At 37.6% G+C, this 17,864-nt stretch overlaps 1 protein-coding gene across 2 annotated transcripts in view; it reads right to left on the bottom strand.

Annotated features, from left to right (window-relative positions):
- Window positions 1–17,864, bottom strand: part of LOC150110047 (acetoacetyl-CoA synthetase-like) — a 515,069-nt gene that overhangs the window by 787 nt on the left and 496,418 nt on the right. The window lies entirely within an intron of this gene.

Raw genomic sequence — 17,864 nt, 5'->3', positions numbered from 1 at the left:
CCTCCATAATTGTTTTCATGTCAGATTGTTAAGATCAGTTTAGTAATGAATCTTGCTTGTGGAAAATTACAAATCAAAAGAAAGAAAAGTTTTTAAGCTAAAAACAAAAATTAGAAGGGATTCCAAAGAAAGTTATTCTCAAAGTGCTTTTACAAAAAAAGTTGGTTGGTCCAGGTTTTATTTGCGCATGAGGCCATGTTATACTATCCGAAATGCATATAGTAAATTTTAAGGAAAGTAGGAGTGGTGTAGATGTATTCAAACCACAAGCCTGAAGCGCTTCTAGAAGAAAAATTCATGGATTTATGCTTAATAGACATAATCTTAAAAAGTGCATAGTTTATAAGGAAGCATTCATTACATAGTAGTATCTAAATTAGCTCTACCTGCCCTGCTTTAAGGTGAAGCATTATGGGTTACACTTATGATGTAATAATACAAATTCAGAACTTCAAAATCATACTTCTTTCTAGTAGAGGCAGTAATTTCCACAAGAATACATGAGTGTCTTCTTTCATGAAACTCAGAATTTTTTTTTCTTCCACCACAGAATTATCAAATATTGTCAACAAAAAATTCTCACAAGCTGAGATTCCTTTATACATTTCTAAAAAGTTATCTGGTGTGTAGAACACACACCAAAAAATCACTGCTTTTTGAATGAAACAGTCAAACATAACCATCATGTTTAATCCTACAAAGGGAAAGTTTACCATGGATAAAACTCAAAATTTGATTTCAAGTTTTTTGAGACTGCTCACACCTTCAGTATACTGTATTTAGCCGAATATAACTAGCACTTTTTCCCCCAGGATGAAAGTTAAAAAATCGTGGTGTGAGATAAATACAGGGATTTTTGGAAACAAAAGTTTTCAGGAAAAAAAACTGAAAATGGGTATAACCTACCAAGAATCTCCTATTCGCTATTGCTACTTCTGACCTCGAGAGCTGTTTCAATCTTTGAATTTTAAAACTAGCACTGTAATAACCTGAATATTTCTCCATATTTCAAGCAAAAATGACCAATAATTTACAAGACTTGAGATACATAATGAACAGTCCTTCACGAATGACTAATGAGAAGTGAAAGCAGAGTGTGAAATGGTAAGCCAGTAGAGATAAAGCAGCTATGAAGACATGCATATGATTGTGCAGTATTAAAAAAGATCGCACGACTCAACTACAAAGGCAAGCTGACAATTGTTGAGTTGAAATGCTGATCCTCTTCAACTGAATTCCAAAATATCTGAAACTACCATAACATTCACTATATATTTCTTGCTTTTAGCATGTTCATGTTGGGGTGGTGTTTCACCCATTTATCGTTCCGACGAGACTTCTCCTTACCGTTTGTGTACCACTTCTGCGTTGAAATTCAACCCTTCAGTTCAGTTTTATTGCTGATTGTTTGCATACCACTTCTGTGTTGGGCTGACTCACTCACACATGTTACGACAGGTTAGTTCCAATTTGGCGGTAGAATTTTATTTGAAAGTGGCCTTTGTGATCTGTCTTAATGACATCGAAAATTTTAAATGCAATTGAACAAATACTTATTTCATGTAATTAATTGCAAATTTGGACAATAGTTTTTTAGTTAGATACTGTGTTTGGCTGTAGAGCATATGGTTTTGCTTGAATCACATGTCACCTCCCACAGATACAGTATCGTTTCTGTGGACATGTGATTCATTAGTTCATCCCCTTTTTTTTTAAATCCCAGTTGTCTCTAATTGCACTATATTTGTTGACAAATATATTACAGAGACTGCAAAGGTTTTCTGTACCTTATTCAGTGATACAATGAAACTATTTGTTTTTCTTGCATCTGCAGTATAGTGGCTGCTGGGGAGGACGTGGAGGATCGTTTCTGTGGAAGGGGACATGTGATTCATTAGTTCATCCCCTTTTTTTTTAAATCCCAGTTGTCTCTAATTGCACTATATTTGTTGACAAATATATTACAGAGACTGCAAAGGTTTTCTGTACCTTATTCAGTGATACAATGAAACTATTTGTTTTTCTTGCATCTGCAGTATAGTGGCTGCTGGGGAGGACGTGTTGTTTATGATTTTGAGTGAGTTACTATCGCCCTGACGTGAACTTGTTTAAACTTTTTTTCATAAAGTAAAATCAGGGGTGTAAGTTATACTTGAGTAAATACGGTATTCTGACTATCTGTGTTCATTGGGCAGCTGAATTCAGAGAGGTCATGGCCATCAAGAAATTTCATCCCTTACTCTATTAAAAAAAAAAAAAACTGGTTATATACATATATATATAAAGTAATGCACGCACACACACACATATATATATATAATGTAAAGTAATGCATCTGCAAGTTAATTAATAGTTGTTATTCTCTTGTAATGTATATTTTTGTACTTCTCTTTTCATGTTATGCACCTGATTAAGTCTTTTAAGAAAACAAAACTTGTACATTCAAATAATGAATAATTTTTTTTTCCCCATTTTGTATCTCTTGGCTTCAAGTCATTAAATTTCTTTAAATATATATATATGTATATAAGCACTGTAGGTCCATCAATTCATTAGACATCATCAGATGTGTATAGTAACTTCATTCCTGAGTGATGTGCCACACACCAATCCTCGCTAGGTGGTTCTGTTGAATGCCCTTCTTGAGGCTTCAAAGAAGATCAGATCCTTGAAGGTCCGCTCCTTCCTCTTCGTCCACGAATTTTTCCAAAGTATTTCAGGCTTTCTTCTGTCAATATCTTTAAGGAGACTTAATTCTTTCTAGTGGCTATTCATTTGATCACCTTTCAGTATATGATATTCTCATCAGTGTTCTGTAATACCACATCTCAAAAGGGACTTTTAAGATGTGGTATCCTTTGGAAAAACAGCTGCATCCAGAATTCTCAACTCTGTTCTTGTGGAGACAGATCCATTCTTTTTATATTTTAGACAAGTCTTTGACTGTTATTTAAGCCATTCCTAAATTTCTTCTGCCTTTTGAACAGTAATTCTTCACATTAATAATGGATCCCATGTATTTGAACTTGCTCACTTCCTCAGTTCTTTCTTGTTTAAGGTACACCTGTTTCTCAGGAGCTTCACTGTCTATATTTCCTTTGAGAACCATAATCTTTGTTTTGCTAGGATTGAGTTGAAGTCTCCTGTTTTTACTAATTTCATGAACTTTGTCAAGGATTCATCCTTGTTCTTCCTTGTCATTAGAAAGGAGTACTGTCTCATCAGCATATTTGAGGTATATTAAACACATTACCATAGAGAGCCTAAATTCTTTATACTTTTCAATGATCTGTCTAATGCAAAGAATGGAAACCTTGCCTTTCTTAAAACCTGCTTGTTTCTCCAGCATCTTTGCCTTAACTTAGGCCTCAATCTTGTTTAGAATGATATTTAATAAAATCTTTCTTTTTTGCATGAGAGATTAAACTAATAGTTCTGTAGTTCTTGCAATCCTTCATATCTCCCATCTTGTGCTGCAGTATGAAAACAGTCTCTAGGCCATGATCCTATATCCTAATCGATCAATGAAACACTCTTATCTTTCCATTCCCTGTGACCTTAACTTTACTGTGATTCTTTCTGTACCTGGGGAATTATTGTTGTTAAGCTGATTAATTGCTCTTTCAGCTAAATATTTAAGTGGAGGAGATTCTTGAACAAAGACTTGTCACAGATATGAGAATCTTGAGAAAGATTGGGGGGAGGGGAACTGAACACATGGCATCAATGGCAGTATCATATTAAAAATGAGGATGTTAAGAAAGAACCTGTCATTGCTGGTATGGTAGGAAGCCAACTGAATAAATTTATATGGAATCAGAGAGAGAGATTAGTCAAAACAATAAGCTAGCTGTATTACAAGACAGTGTTCAAACCATGAGAGCTGGGTTAGAAATAAAAATAAAACAGGTGATCAAAGACTGAAGGGCAAACAGCAAAAACAAACATTCTTTGCTAGAGTACTTAAGGGTGAAAACTACATAACTGAGAGGAGACTTTCACATAGCCATTAAAGGAATGCAGAGAACCGTTAGAGCTTCTGACCTAATGTCCAATCCTCAGCTTCTCGTGGTGCGCCTTGTTAGGTATCTACTTGGATACTAAATGAACGAGGATGGACTGGAAATTTGGGATTTAGCCAACAAAATTGTATTCTTCTTGGCTTAAACCACAAATGATGGTACAACATGATAGAATTTCATGTTGGCTATGTCATTGCCGTTAAACAAGGGCCCCATTGTTTTTGCCAGGGAACCAGGGCAAACAGCAAAAAGTCAGCTAATGGAACACATCCCAACTCAACGTCACCAGAGTTCAAGGTCAGTACTATTAACTGGTAAAATTTTTCTAAACAATAAATACAAAATGTTATATTCAGGCAATACCAATCAGGGAACAGACGGAGTAGTTATAGTATTCAACACTAAATATGAGGCTAATCTTCTTGAAAGGCATACAATATCAAGCAGACTGATGCAGGCAAAAATTACAATGGAGAACCAGACAATGAGACATATTTGTGCCTATGGCCCCACAGAAGGCTCTACTAAGGTAGAAGTGGAGGAATTTTATCAGACTTTAGAGAAAGCAACTGACACGATTGAAAAAGAAACGTTGGTCTTTGTTGGAGATCTAAATAGCATAGCAGGAAATGATTGTCAGACAGAAAAGAGGAATGCTAATAATAATGGCAAATACCTGTTGGATTTTTGCTAAGGACATGGACTAGTTATTACTAACACCATGTTCCAACATAAAAATGAACACAAATTCACATGGAGAGAAGAGGCAAGGAATAAGTAAACTCTCATTGACTATGTTATTGTTGATAGTGATATATTCTCATTGGTTCAGGATACTAAGATGTACAGAGAACTTGAAATTGGAAGTAATCACTATTTAGTCTTAAGCAGGATAATATTGAATTTCATATTGAAAAGAAGAACACGGAAGAAAGCTTTAAAGTGAATAAATATTGAGCATCTTTCTCTCTCTCTCAGATGTGAAATGTAGACTAAAATAAACAAACATTATTCAAGAAAAAATGAAAGTTTGAGAACAGGAACCAAACCTTGGAGATTCAGTGACAAGCACAGAAGAAAACATTGATTGATTCAGCCAAAGAGGCATGTGGTGAGACTGCAAGGATAGAAAAATCACAACTCCATGGTGAACACAGATAGTTAAGGAGGCAGCAAATGGAAAGTTCCTGGTGAATAACTCAGCTTGTGCTATTAGAGAACACAGAGACAAATGTAAGAAATCTAGATAATGTGTAAAACTAGCTACACAAAAGTCAAGAGAAGACTTTGGTAAGAAAATAAAAATAAGGAAGTGGCAAAATATTCTGGAGGGTGTTGAAAAAGCTCAGAAATAGAGGAAAGAGTGCTGTAAAAGGAATTAGAGATGATAAAAGTGACATGAAAACTGGAGAAAAAGATATCATTGATGTATGAAGTAATTACTTCAAAAATTTGCTAAATGTAACAATCAGTGACAGCACAGTGGTAAAAAAACACTCAAACAGGCATGCAATCAGGAATACACCCATACTTGAAGTAGAAAAAGGCATCAAAAGCCTGAGATGTGGAAAGGAAGTACAGGAAGATGGTTTGATGTTAAATCTGGTGTCATACAAGGATGTACATTACCCTCTCTGTTCTTCATTATCTATATGGTGAAGAACAAGCTAGATTCATGCCAAATAGAGGCTGTCAGGATCTGATCTTCACTTTATGTCAAATAGTTGAGAAATCATGGGAATATGTTTAAAAAAGATCTGTATTTAAGTGTTGTACAGCACATTATGATGGAAGGCAGTATTATTATTATTATTCAGGCCTCCATGGAGTCAAAAGACTCATCGTGAGAGGTCATTTTTAGGAAATACAAAGTTTATCATACCACTCATTGAGCATTCTCTAACCACTCTCTCTCTCAGGCAATGCATTCCATGGTTCAACCACCCTCCATGCAAAGAAACCACTCCTCACCCTCTTGCTCACAGCTTCCTTCGAAACTTCCAGGGATAGTTCCTTGTCATTGCTCCTTCCCGTGTTCCACAAAGTGAACGAACTCCCCAATGTCTACCCTGTAACTTCTTCTCAACAGTTTAAAAGTCTTGATCATATCACCTCTCCTTCTTCTATCTACCAAACTCTGCAGTCCGCATTCCTTCAGTCGATCCTCATAACTGATGTTGTACAGTCCTGAAACCATCTTTGTTATCTGCCTCTGTACCCTTTCCACAGTTAATTTATCCCCTTCAAATCCTGGGACCAAATCTGAGAACAATAGTCTAAGTGTGGTCTGATCAGGGTCTTATACAACAGAATGATAATTCTTTTATCACTGCCTTCATTTTAGAAATTATGGACTTTACAACCATGTTATAAATAACTACGTGGGCTGTTCAATAAGTAATAAGACTAATTTTACTGTGGCGAAACCACTCATCACAATATTAATTTCTGTGGAATGAAGAAATGTTGCTGTATGTATTAACAAAAGACGTTGATAGATGGCATATACGGGCTGATGTGCCAGAGTGTCGCAGGACTAAACGCAACTGCTCATCGGCGCGCCCATGAGACGCAACTAGTCTTCGAAATGGAAGCATCCTTGGAACAGCGTTATGTGATTCAATTTTGTGTGTTTTTGCAAAAATCAATACGCGAAGCTTTCCACGATGAAGCAATGTCAAGGGCAAGTGTTTTACGCTGGCATAAAACTTTTAAGGAAGGAAGGCAAAATGTGGAAGATCTTGAACGTGAGGGAAGACCTTCAATGTCCAACACAGCAGCGATTATCATCAAGCACATCAAAAGGAAGCGTCCATTGCCGAAGAATGGCTTCTTATTGCACCACGATAATGCAAGGCCACATATTGCTGGTTGTGTAGTGGACGTTTTGCAGAAGAACAACACAGATACCCTCCATACAGTCCTGATCTTGCACCGTGCGATTTCTGGCTGTTTCCTCAGCTCAAGAAGCCACTAAGAGGCCGCCATTTCGAAAGCAACAAAGCATGTGTAAAAGCTGCAGAGGCGGTTTCGAAAGAACTCTCAAAAAACAGACTCTCACATGTGTTTAAGAAGTGGACGCAACGTTGGGGCAAATGCATCGCGTCTCACGGTAGTTACTTCGAAAAAGACCATGTAAATGATGACGATTAAAGGTAATCTGTTTTCTCTATTAATATAGTCTTATTACTTATTGAACAGCCTACGTATTTTAATTTCGTGACGTTTCGACCTTCATATTAAGGTCATCTTCTGGAGTATATACAAATATACAAGGACAAGCTGAGTTACATTTAACTCAGTACGCTAAAGAAACAATGATTTGATCACCAATTATTCTACTGGCATGACTTCTAGTGAAAAAAAAAAATAATACAGATAAAATTAAAAAATTAATTAATTATTTAGAAACTACATCAAAGCTAAATTCTATTTAAGATAATATGCAAGAAACATTCTTTCTTATAGATAGTTTTCTTACAGTAACAATAATGTCCTATTTTTATCATTATTAGATTTAGGATTCTGGATCATCCACGGTTCTGTTTATAGTTAACTCTTAGGAAGAAAGGTTCCGTGGGTAGAATATGTGCCTTCCATATGCTTGGGATTTTTAGACCATCATTATTGTTCAGATTCGGGTGGTTGACCTTAAATTTACGTTCATACCATGTTTTGTTGTGATGTAAACAACTGGTGCTTTTCCAGTCAATTTACGTAAAGTGTTCAGGGCATGATCAGAAAGGCCAGCTTCACCATAGTTATTATTTTAAATGTGTCGTTTATGTTCCTTTTATCTGATAGGAGTTGTGCATCCTGTTTCTCCTACATATGGTGGATTACAGGTGCAGTAAATATGGTATACTCCAGGGTGGGCTGCGGAGGGATGGGTCTTCAGATGAGTTCAGTATGCTTTTTAATTTTGCAGGAGGTTTAAAGGTGGCTTTGAGGTTGTATTTCTGTAGTATTCTGTTTATTTTATCTGATGTCCCTTTAATGTAAGGAATGGTTATAGTTTTTTGAAAGTTTTTTTTTCTTCCACTTGGTTAGACTATAATAAATTTAGTTTAATCCTTTATCCAAGTGTAAGCAAACAAAGTTTGCGCCTGAAGTATCTTCAGGACTGAGGCAACTTGTGGTAAAGGTGGACCAAGCTCTCATCACTCCTTGTCTTAGCATCTCCCATAACACAAAGCACATTCTGTGCTTTAAGTTATCAATAATAATCCTTTCTTTTAGTGTTACACGGTGATCAGCATTCATTTTCGAAATTATGGAATTTACAACCTTGTTATAACTAACTGTTTTTATTATCCCGACATTTCAATCTTCATATCAAGATCATTATCTGGAGCATACACAAATATACAAGACAAGCTGAGTTACATTACAGACCGTAAACTAGAGAAACAATGATATGATCACATGTTAGTCTACATGAGGTTATGCCAGTAGAATAACGTGATCATATCGTTTCTCTAGCTTACGGTTTGTAATGTAACTCAGCTTGTCTTGTATATTTGTGTATGCTCCAGATGATGATCGAAATGTCGGGATAATAAAAAGAGTTAGTTATAATACGGTTGTAAAATCCATAATTTCGAAACTGAATTAGCAATAATAATAATAAATTTAGTCTAATCCTTTACCCAAGTGTAGGCAAACAAAGTTTTGTGCCTGAAGTAGTTCAGGACTGAGGCAACTCATAGCAAAGGTGGACCAAGCGCTCATCACCTCTTGTGTCAGTATCTCCCATAATGTAAAGCACATCTCCTTGTGGACATGTATAATGCTATGCATTAAGGGAAGGGCTACTACCCAGACAAGTTTTGACCTTTATTGAGGTCTTTCAGTGGGAGGCAAACCTAGAAGTGGTAATACTAAGGCAGAAGCAATGGAGAGGTCATATTTACTTATACGAGTTGTCAAAAGGTGTACCATCTTATTATTAATTTACTCTGGATTTAGAGAAAGATGTTGGAAGTTTATTTTCCACTTGGTTAGCAATAATAATGGCGAGCCCATGGCTATGCCTTCTTTTTGCAGGTAGAAAGTGTTTTGCCATAAAAATAACCAGACCGTAATACATGCACAAAGAGCGCCGCGATTGATAACACGGTTGTAAAGTCCATAATTTCTAAAATGAATGCTGATCACCGTGCTGAGTTACCTTCACCACCTTTGCAATATGTTCCCTGAATTTCAGTTTTCTATCAATCATCATCATCTCCAGATCTCGTGTCTCCCCTACTTCCTCCAGCATAGCTCCTCCAATCGAGTATGCATCCTCCCATCGATGGATCCCAAACTTCAAGACTTTACATTTTCCTGCATTAAATCAACACTCCCATTCATTTGCCCATCTGTCTCGTTTATTCAAATCCTCTTGCAGGGCTGCCACATCTGCACTGTTACTAATAACCCTTCCCCGCTTCACATCATCTGCAAACAACTGAATATCCCCCTCCAATCCACTGACAATATCACTGATATAAAGGTTAAACAATATAGCTCCAGGTACTGAGCCCTGTGGATCCCCACTAGTAACCTTCTGCTTCCTTGATATTGCCCCACCATACACAACTCTCTGACACCTATCAGACAGCCAGTTCTGAATCCATTTGACTAAACAACATTTAAACCCATTTGCTGCAACTTCAATATCAGCTTATGATGTGGCACCCTGTCATATGCCTTTGCAAAATCCAAAAAAATGGCAGTATATGCCTTTCTCTCATCAACTGCTCTTCTCACTTTATTATGAAAGGCAATTCTATTGCTAAAGCAAGCACGCTCCCTTAACAAGTCCATGTTGATTCTCACAGATAACATTACCTTCATCTGCCCAATGTTGTATTTAGTCCCTCACTAATTTCTCCAAGACCTTAACAACCACTGATGACACACAAAATGGTCTATAATTAGACACTTGCAGTCTGTTACTGCCCTTGTGCAGCGGCACTATCTTACTTTCCTTCCATTCCTTGGGTACCTTTCCTGCAGCCAGACTTTCATTGAAGAGCCAGGTCAATGGAGCTGTCAGTTCTTTAGCATATTCTCTCAAAACCCATGGTGAAATACCATCCAGTCCCACCACTTTACTTGTATCCAGAGTACTCAGTATTTGTATCACACTCTCCTCTTGCACCTCTAAACCCGCCCTATCCCACTAGTATTAAAACCTTCTTCTCCAGGGTGAAATACTCCAATAAAGTGTTTGATGGTTTGATGCTCATTGAACAACTCCACTGTGTCCTCTGCATCAATCACTCTATTCCCATTTTTAGCCCACAATGTCATTTTTCCACAGTCATTTCTCCTAATACTGGCCACATAGCTAAAAAACTTCCCAAGGATTTTCTTTGGATCTTAATGCCAATCTCTTCTCATATTCCAGTTTTGTCTTCCTCACCCTTCCATGCCAGGTCACTCTCCTGGCGTGCGCCTTATATTCTTTGTGTATCTGCCCTCCACCATTCTCCTTATATCTCTTCCATAATCTCTTTTTGAACTGCAGTTCCTGTTTGATATTGTTTGTCATCCACTTTACACCAAATTGGGTGGGTTCGCTTCTTCACTTGTGGAATGCAGCTTACTATCACTGCTAACAAATATTCCTTCACAATTTCCCAAGCACTAATGATATTGTGGCCTTCTAATTCTGCTCTCCATGGAACTTCCCCTAGTTGATACCAAAGACTATTATTATCACTCTCTTATAATTCCACTTATGTTCCCTTCTCTTTGATATAACTGCATATCTATTCATCTTCCAAGTCAAAACACATGGACACTCTCTCCAACTGGTGGGAGAGATGTCATCTCACTTATTATCAGCTCTTCTGAAGCTATGACCAAATCCAAAACACTTGAACCTCTCGTTCCCTCAGACATCTACTACTCAAGAATTCTAGAAATTCCATTCCCTTATTACTACATGCATTTTCCTCTTCCCAGCTTATACTGCTGTAGTTAAAATCTACCATAACAATCATTCTTCTTGCACTTGCCAAGCTCAACTGCCTAAACATCTCCTGCTCCCCACTCCTCTATGCTGCTCCCTAGTTTGTAGCAACACCCCACTAAATTTCCTGTCTTGGCCACTTCTACCTCACACCATATGCTTTCAAAACATTAGTGTTACTGCCTTCCAAAGCCTCCACTCTTAGAGGATATAAATCATCACTTATCATAAGCAATACTCCACCACCACGTTTTCTTTTCCTATCCTGCCAAAAAATTCTGTACCCTGCCACTTCGATTCCTGTTATTATATCAGCCACGTCTCAGAGATCCCAATAATCTTTGGCCAAGCTCATGCTATCAGTGCCATTAATTCATCTCCTTTATTTCGGATACTCCTGGCATTAATATAGAGCAGGCGTTCCCAACCCTATGCCTGTGGGCACCATGGTGCCCGTCGACCAATTTGTGTGTGCCCGTCGCTGTTCAACCGTGTGCCGTATAGTTTGAAATAATCATGTGCACATCATGCAACAATTCATGGCATGCTATATGACGCATGCGTTAATGACACATGACGAGTATTAAACGCATACAATGTAAAGTAGATGTGCATTCGAAGTTGTTCATTATCTGTTGCTAGTTATATGTGCATAATTTTAACGGTGTCTTGTATTTAAATTTTTGAAATAATTTGATTTCTAATCCTAAAATGAGTGAATCAAGTAAAAAAAACATATGAATCTATAATTTTAACACTGACTGGGAGGAAACATTGTTTCGTTAGTTTTAAAGATAATTGTGTTTGTTTGTTGTGCAACAGTAGCGTTGCAATTCTGAAAAAACAATGTTGAACGTCACTTACAGACAATACATGCCACTTTTAATACGAATTATTCACTTAAATCTGAAATAAGAATGAAAAAAATAAATCAACTAAAATTGAACCTGTCTGCCCAACAGTCAGTTTTCACTAAACATGTGGTAACATCTAAAAATGCCACCATTGCTTCTTTAAAATTTCTCACATGCTCACAAAGAAGAAAAAACCATTCCAAGATGGTGAATTGTTAAAAGAAGCATTTTTGACTGGTGCCGATTGTTTATTTGAGGGATTTTCTAACAAACGTGAGATTATGTCAGCAGTATAAGATTTACAATTGTCAAATAACACCACAAGATGAATACATGTAATTTCAATGGGCATACAAACTCAGTTAAAAAGTGACTTGGAAATATGTAAATGGTTCTCTTTACAATTTGATGAGTCAACAGATGTATCAGACACAGCACAGTTAGCAGTTATGGTGAGAAAATGGTATTTAGTAACTTCACTGTAAAAGAAGATCTACTGAAAATATTACCCATGAAAGGACGAACAATGGGCGAATATATTTATAATACATTCAGATTATATGCCAAGTAGATAGATATGCCTTTGCACAAGCTGTCTGCGATAACTACTGATGGGGCACCAGCAATGGTTGGCAATATCAATGGATTTATTGTACTCCGCAAGAAAGATCATTCATTTCCAAACTTTATGTCCTACCACTGTATTATCCACCAGGAAGCTTTGTGCAGTAAAATACTGCCCTTTGGACATGTTATGAAAGTTGTTACAAAAACAATTGGATTTTTGGTGTTCCACCTTAATTAAACTAGTAGTTTAAAGATACAATTGATTGCACATGGCACCAATGCGATGAAACACAATGGCGACAAAGACTTCACAAACTTTGTTCAAGAACTTTAATGTAAGGGAATTCGTCCAGTGTGACGTGTGTATGTATGCATTCCTGAAAGAGGCTGGAGTTTGGATAGATAATGATAGTGGTGGGAGACTGTGCCGAAAGTGTAAGGAAAGTGAGGAATTGAAGTGTGGGTCAGGTCGTGAGATAGTTGTAGAATGCCAGAATGTGAGAGACAGTAAATTGTGATGTTGTACAAGATAGTAATGAGAGCAGTGATGAAAGAGAGAGTGGAAGTAATTATACAGAGAGAGAAAATGGTTTGAATGATGAAAAAAATGAGAAATTAGCTGTAATGAGTGAGATCGCACAGTTACGCGGAGCAATACATAGGGCAAAGTGGCAGTTGGAGAGACTACCAAGCTCTTTCCCGAGGGCCCCGGCAAACGGAAATAAGTGTACGAAAGGAATAATAAGCGTATGATGATTAGGAGTGTTTTAGAAATTAAGGAAAGAGTGTTGTACGGTGACTCGTTAGTAAGAGGTGTGATAGATAAGAATTTGACTAAATTGTACTTACCAGGTGCGAAAATTAAAGATGTGAGAGTATTAGTGCACAGAAGCTGAGGGTGAAAGAAATGATAGTCCTAGCGGGAACGAATGATTTGAAAGGAGATAAATTTGATATGAGAGAGGACGTGAAGGAATTATTAGAGGTAGCGAAAGAAAAGAGTGACAGAGTTAGGATAGTGAGTCTGTTGCTGCGGTATGACAGAGAAGAAGACTTTATCCGCAGGTTATGCAGACGGTGTGGTGTGGAGTTGTGGATGTGTGGAGTGAGTATGATGGGCGAAAGGATTTGTACAAGATGAATGGCTTACATTTGAATGGATTTGGTGTGCGAAGACTGGAAAAAGTGTTGCTGAGTGAAATGAGAGTGGATGTGCAAAATCAGGGAAACTAGAACTATTAAGGAGGGGAGGAAGCGGATATACAGACATCAGTGAGGCAGTTGAGTGTAAGAATGTTTATAATGTGCCCAAGCCAGTACGAAGAACAAGAAATCAGAATGGGATAGTTAGTATAACGCATCAAGATAGGGGTGGGACAAATGGACCTCTGCATTTCATGTAAACTAATGCCAGGAGTATTAGGAACAAGAAGGAAGAATTTTTGGCCTTGGATGGCTTTTCCTGGCCACAAGTTATTGGCATTAGTGAAACATGGCTGACAGAAGATGATATAGTTAGTGGGATAGAATGTGTAGGGTATAGTGTGTTCAGGAGGGACAGAGAGAATAAAATGGGGGGAGGAGTGTTATTGATGTCAGCTGATGAATTGCAACCAAGGAGAATAGAAGTGGTATTGCAGGATAGTGAAAGGAGCTCATTTGAGGCTATTTGGTGTGAGATTGAGACTAATGGAACAAAATGTACAGTTGGGTGCTGCTATAGACCAGGTGATGGAATAGATGGTGGAGATAGTATGCATAGGCAAATTGATGAAATGAGTGGAAGGAGGGTAATTATTACGGGGGATTTCAACTATAGTAACACTCCTCCTTCCAATCAGAGGACACAGGTGAGGAAGAAACTGGATTTTATTCAGTTACCGAGGGATAACTATCTGAGACAGCATGTAATGGAAAATACTAGTGGTTCGAGGGTGCTTGACCTAGTAATAGCATCTGAGAATTTGACTGTAATGAATATGACCATGTTGCCACCTATTGGTGAGAGTGATCATAGGGTCTTGACCTGGGAGGTGGCTAAATGTGTGAAATTTTTGGTTAATACAGGGTACATGTGGAATTACTGTGCTAGCAAGTATGACAAGCTTAGGAGATTGCTTGATTCAGTGCCATGGCATGTAAAACTACAAGGGCTGGATGTTGATAGGCATGGGAAGTGGTCAAGGAGCATTTGCAGGAGGTTATGGCGGACTGTATACCTAGAGTCTGAATAGTAAATCAAGTAGGGATTAAATGGATGAATAATACCATTAAACTTGAGTTGCAAAAAAAGAAACAACTGTGGAAGGAATTTAAGGAGAAAGGCAAAAACGGATTATGCAAGGAATTTAGCCATGCAAGCTAAAGAGAATCTCAAATAATTCTTTCAATATGCTGCTAGTAAAAGAAAAACTGTACATGGCAGAATGATTTTAAGGAACGCCGATGGTAGGGAAGTCACTGAATCAGTCTATATGGTGGAATTACTGAGTGAGCACTTTGCAAGAGTATATCATCTAGGTGGTGACGTTGAAGGAATGAAAGAACCATTAGTTTATATGAGAATTGTGGTGAATGAAGTGGAGGTGAATGATTACAGATATTACAGAATCTTAATGTGAATACATCTGTGGGATTGGATGGTATATCAGCACAGGTCTTACATGAAGCTATTGACCTTGACCTTATTATTTAATCTGAGTCTTGGGTGTGGTTTACTCCTGAGGGGGTGGAAAGAGGGGAAAATAATTCCACTGCATAAAGGATCCAAGACTACTGTTGCAAATCACCGACTGATCAGCATATCAGGAGTCATTGTCAAGGTCTTGGAGAAAGTAGTCAAGGATAAAATACAGGAATGGATTGATGAAAATGAGATACTGTATGGGGGACAGCATGGTTTTGTGATGGGTAGATCATGCCTCAGTAACTTGCTCAAGTTTTATAACACAGTGATGGCTGAACTGGATGAGGGTAATGGGTTTACAGTGATACTACTGGATCTGGCTAAGGCCTTTGACAGGATACCACATGGAAATCTAATCCATAAACTGCAACATGTGGGAATGGATATAGGGCTGGTGAGATGGATAGGAGGGTGGTTGATGGAGATATACCAGAGAGTAGTTTACTCAGGAGTAGAGTCCAAAAGATGGCCTGTGACTAGTGGTGTGCCGCAGGGTTCTGTTCTTGGACCACTGCTGTTTATTTTGTTCATTAACGATATAGGGAAGGATCTGAGAGGAACGGTTCATTTGTTCACTGATGATGCTAAGTTGAGTAGGGCAATAGTGAATGCAGAAGATGTCAAAATTTTGCAGGATGATTTGGATACATTGGAGGTATGGGCTAAGGAGAATGGGTGGCAAAATGTAAGGTTATGCATTTTGGGATGAAAGGATTATCAGCAGTATATCACATTGGTGGAACTGTACTCCAGGAGATTGATGAGGCCAGGGACTTGGGAGTGTTGGTGGATAGGGAGTTGAAGTTTAGGGGGCACATTGCAAAAGTGGCTAAATCAGCTCATCAAATCACTTGGATGCTGAAGAATACTTTGACGAGCAGAGATAAGCAAGTTATTGTTCCTCTGTATTGAGCCTTGATAAGAGACCCTATCTTGATTACTGTGCCCAGATATGGTCACCTAGGTTTCTTCTTGATGTGGAGGAGGAGGTTGAGAGGATCCAGAGCCAAGTGACCAAGATGATAGCAGGTCTATGGAATGAACCTTATGAAAACAGGTTGAAGATTTGTGGGTTGCAGAAATTGGTTGATAGGCAGAAAATGGGAGATATGATTGAGATATTCAAATTGCTGAAGGGTTTCTATAGGATTAATTCAGAAGATATTTTTGAGAACAGGACTGGTGGTGGGAGGACTAAGGGGACATCCATGGAAGCTGGGCAAGAATGTTAGTAAGGCTGTTAGAGCTGGGTTTTTTACTTTTAGAGTGATAAATGAGTGGAATAAGCTGCCAGAGTCTGTTGTGGGTGCTATGATAGTGAATGAGTTCAAGGCAAAGTATGATAGATACTGTGTGAATGTCGAATAGTTGTGATGGACATCACAACTATTCTCCCTTGATGAGTCTAAAGACTCCTTGGAGTCGCCCGTAATAATAATCAACTCCATTCAAGCAGCCCCTTTACAGCACTGACTTTTCAAGGCTCTATTGCAAGACATTGAAGATAAAGAACCTGATCTCATCCTGCATACTGAAGTACGTTGGCTCAGTAAAGGTAAAGTCCTTACAAGATTTTTAAGCTTAATTGAAGAAATAAAAAAATATCTTCACGTCAAAAATGAAAATTTTGATGAACTAAATTACTTTTGCTGGCTGTTGGATTTATGTTTTCTCACAGACATAAAAAAAAAATTGAATTCTTTAAATTTGGAGTTGCAAGGAAAAGATAGACATGTCACTAAAATGATAGGCTCTGTAAACTCATTTAAAGCAAACCTGGATTTGTGGATATCCCATCTGTAGATGGGATCTCCCATTCATTTCCCAAATATGAAAAAAATGGTAGGCGATAGTGAATTTAACTTGTCACCATTTGTTAAACATCTTCAAGTGCTTAAAGAACAGTTTGAAAAGAGATTTCAGGTATTTACTATCATCGAGCCAATGATCTCCTTTTATTTGCCAAGTAAATATGATGGAAATAGCTACATGCATTGCAAAGCTTGTTCAAGTAAATGCTAAAGAACTGGAGCTAGAAATTTTGGATCTTCAGAATGACATTATGCTAAAATCCCATATAACAGATAAGTTTTAAAAGAGGTATACCATGAGTTGACATATCGATACATATCTTTACTGCAACAGGAATTTCCTTCAGACATTGTAAAAATTATTTGATTTTGTAATACATTCTGGTTATTTTTCCTTTAAAAATAAGTTGTATCAATAAATGAAGGAACAGCAATAGACAATCCTCTTTCTCCTGCTATCTCCAATTTCTTTATGGAACATTTTGAACAACGTATCTTTTGACATTTCTCCCAGACCTACTCATTGGTTCAGATATGTCGATGACATTTTTGCTGTATTGAATGGCTCTTCTGATGAACTTCAACAGTTTCTCACTAGGTTAAACGCACTTCATCCTAGGATCCAGTTTACTCTAGAAGTAGAATCAAATAAGCAGTTAGCCTTTTTAGATTTTCTAATTCTTCGTCAACCAGATGGTAACCTACATTTCTCAGTCTATAGAAAGAAGACTCATACAGGCCATTATATCCATGCTGAATTTCATCACCATCCCAGTCAGAAGGCAGGAACTATTAAAACACTGGTTCATCGGGCCCATTCCTTTTGTTCTTCAGATGATCTATTACAGAAAGAACTGCAATATATTATTTCTTCATTTCTATTTAATGGATATAAGAATTTCTTCATCAAAAGAGCTTTGAGTAGTTTTAATGTCTTCCTCTTCAAATACAGAAGAATTA

This window comes from Typopeltis vanoorti, chromosome 1 (assembly GCF_054136105.1).
Source record: "Typopeltis vanoorti isolate ZY-2024b chromosome 1, IOZ_Tvanoo_1.0, whole genome shotgun sequence".
In the NCBI taxonomy this organism is placed as follows: domain Eukaryota; kingdom Metazoa; phylum Arthropoda; class Arachnida; order Uropygi; family Thelyphonidae; genus Typopeltis; species Typopeltis vanoorti.
The sequence above is the reverse complement of the archived record's forward strand: the minus strand, read 5'-3'. Positions and strand labels throughout refer to the sequence as shown.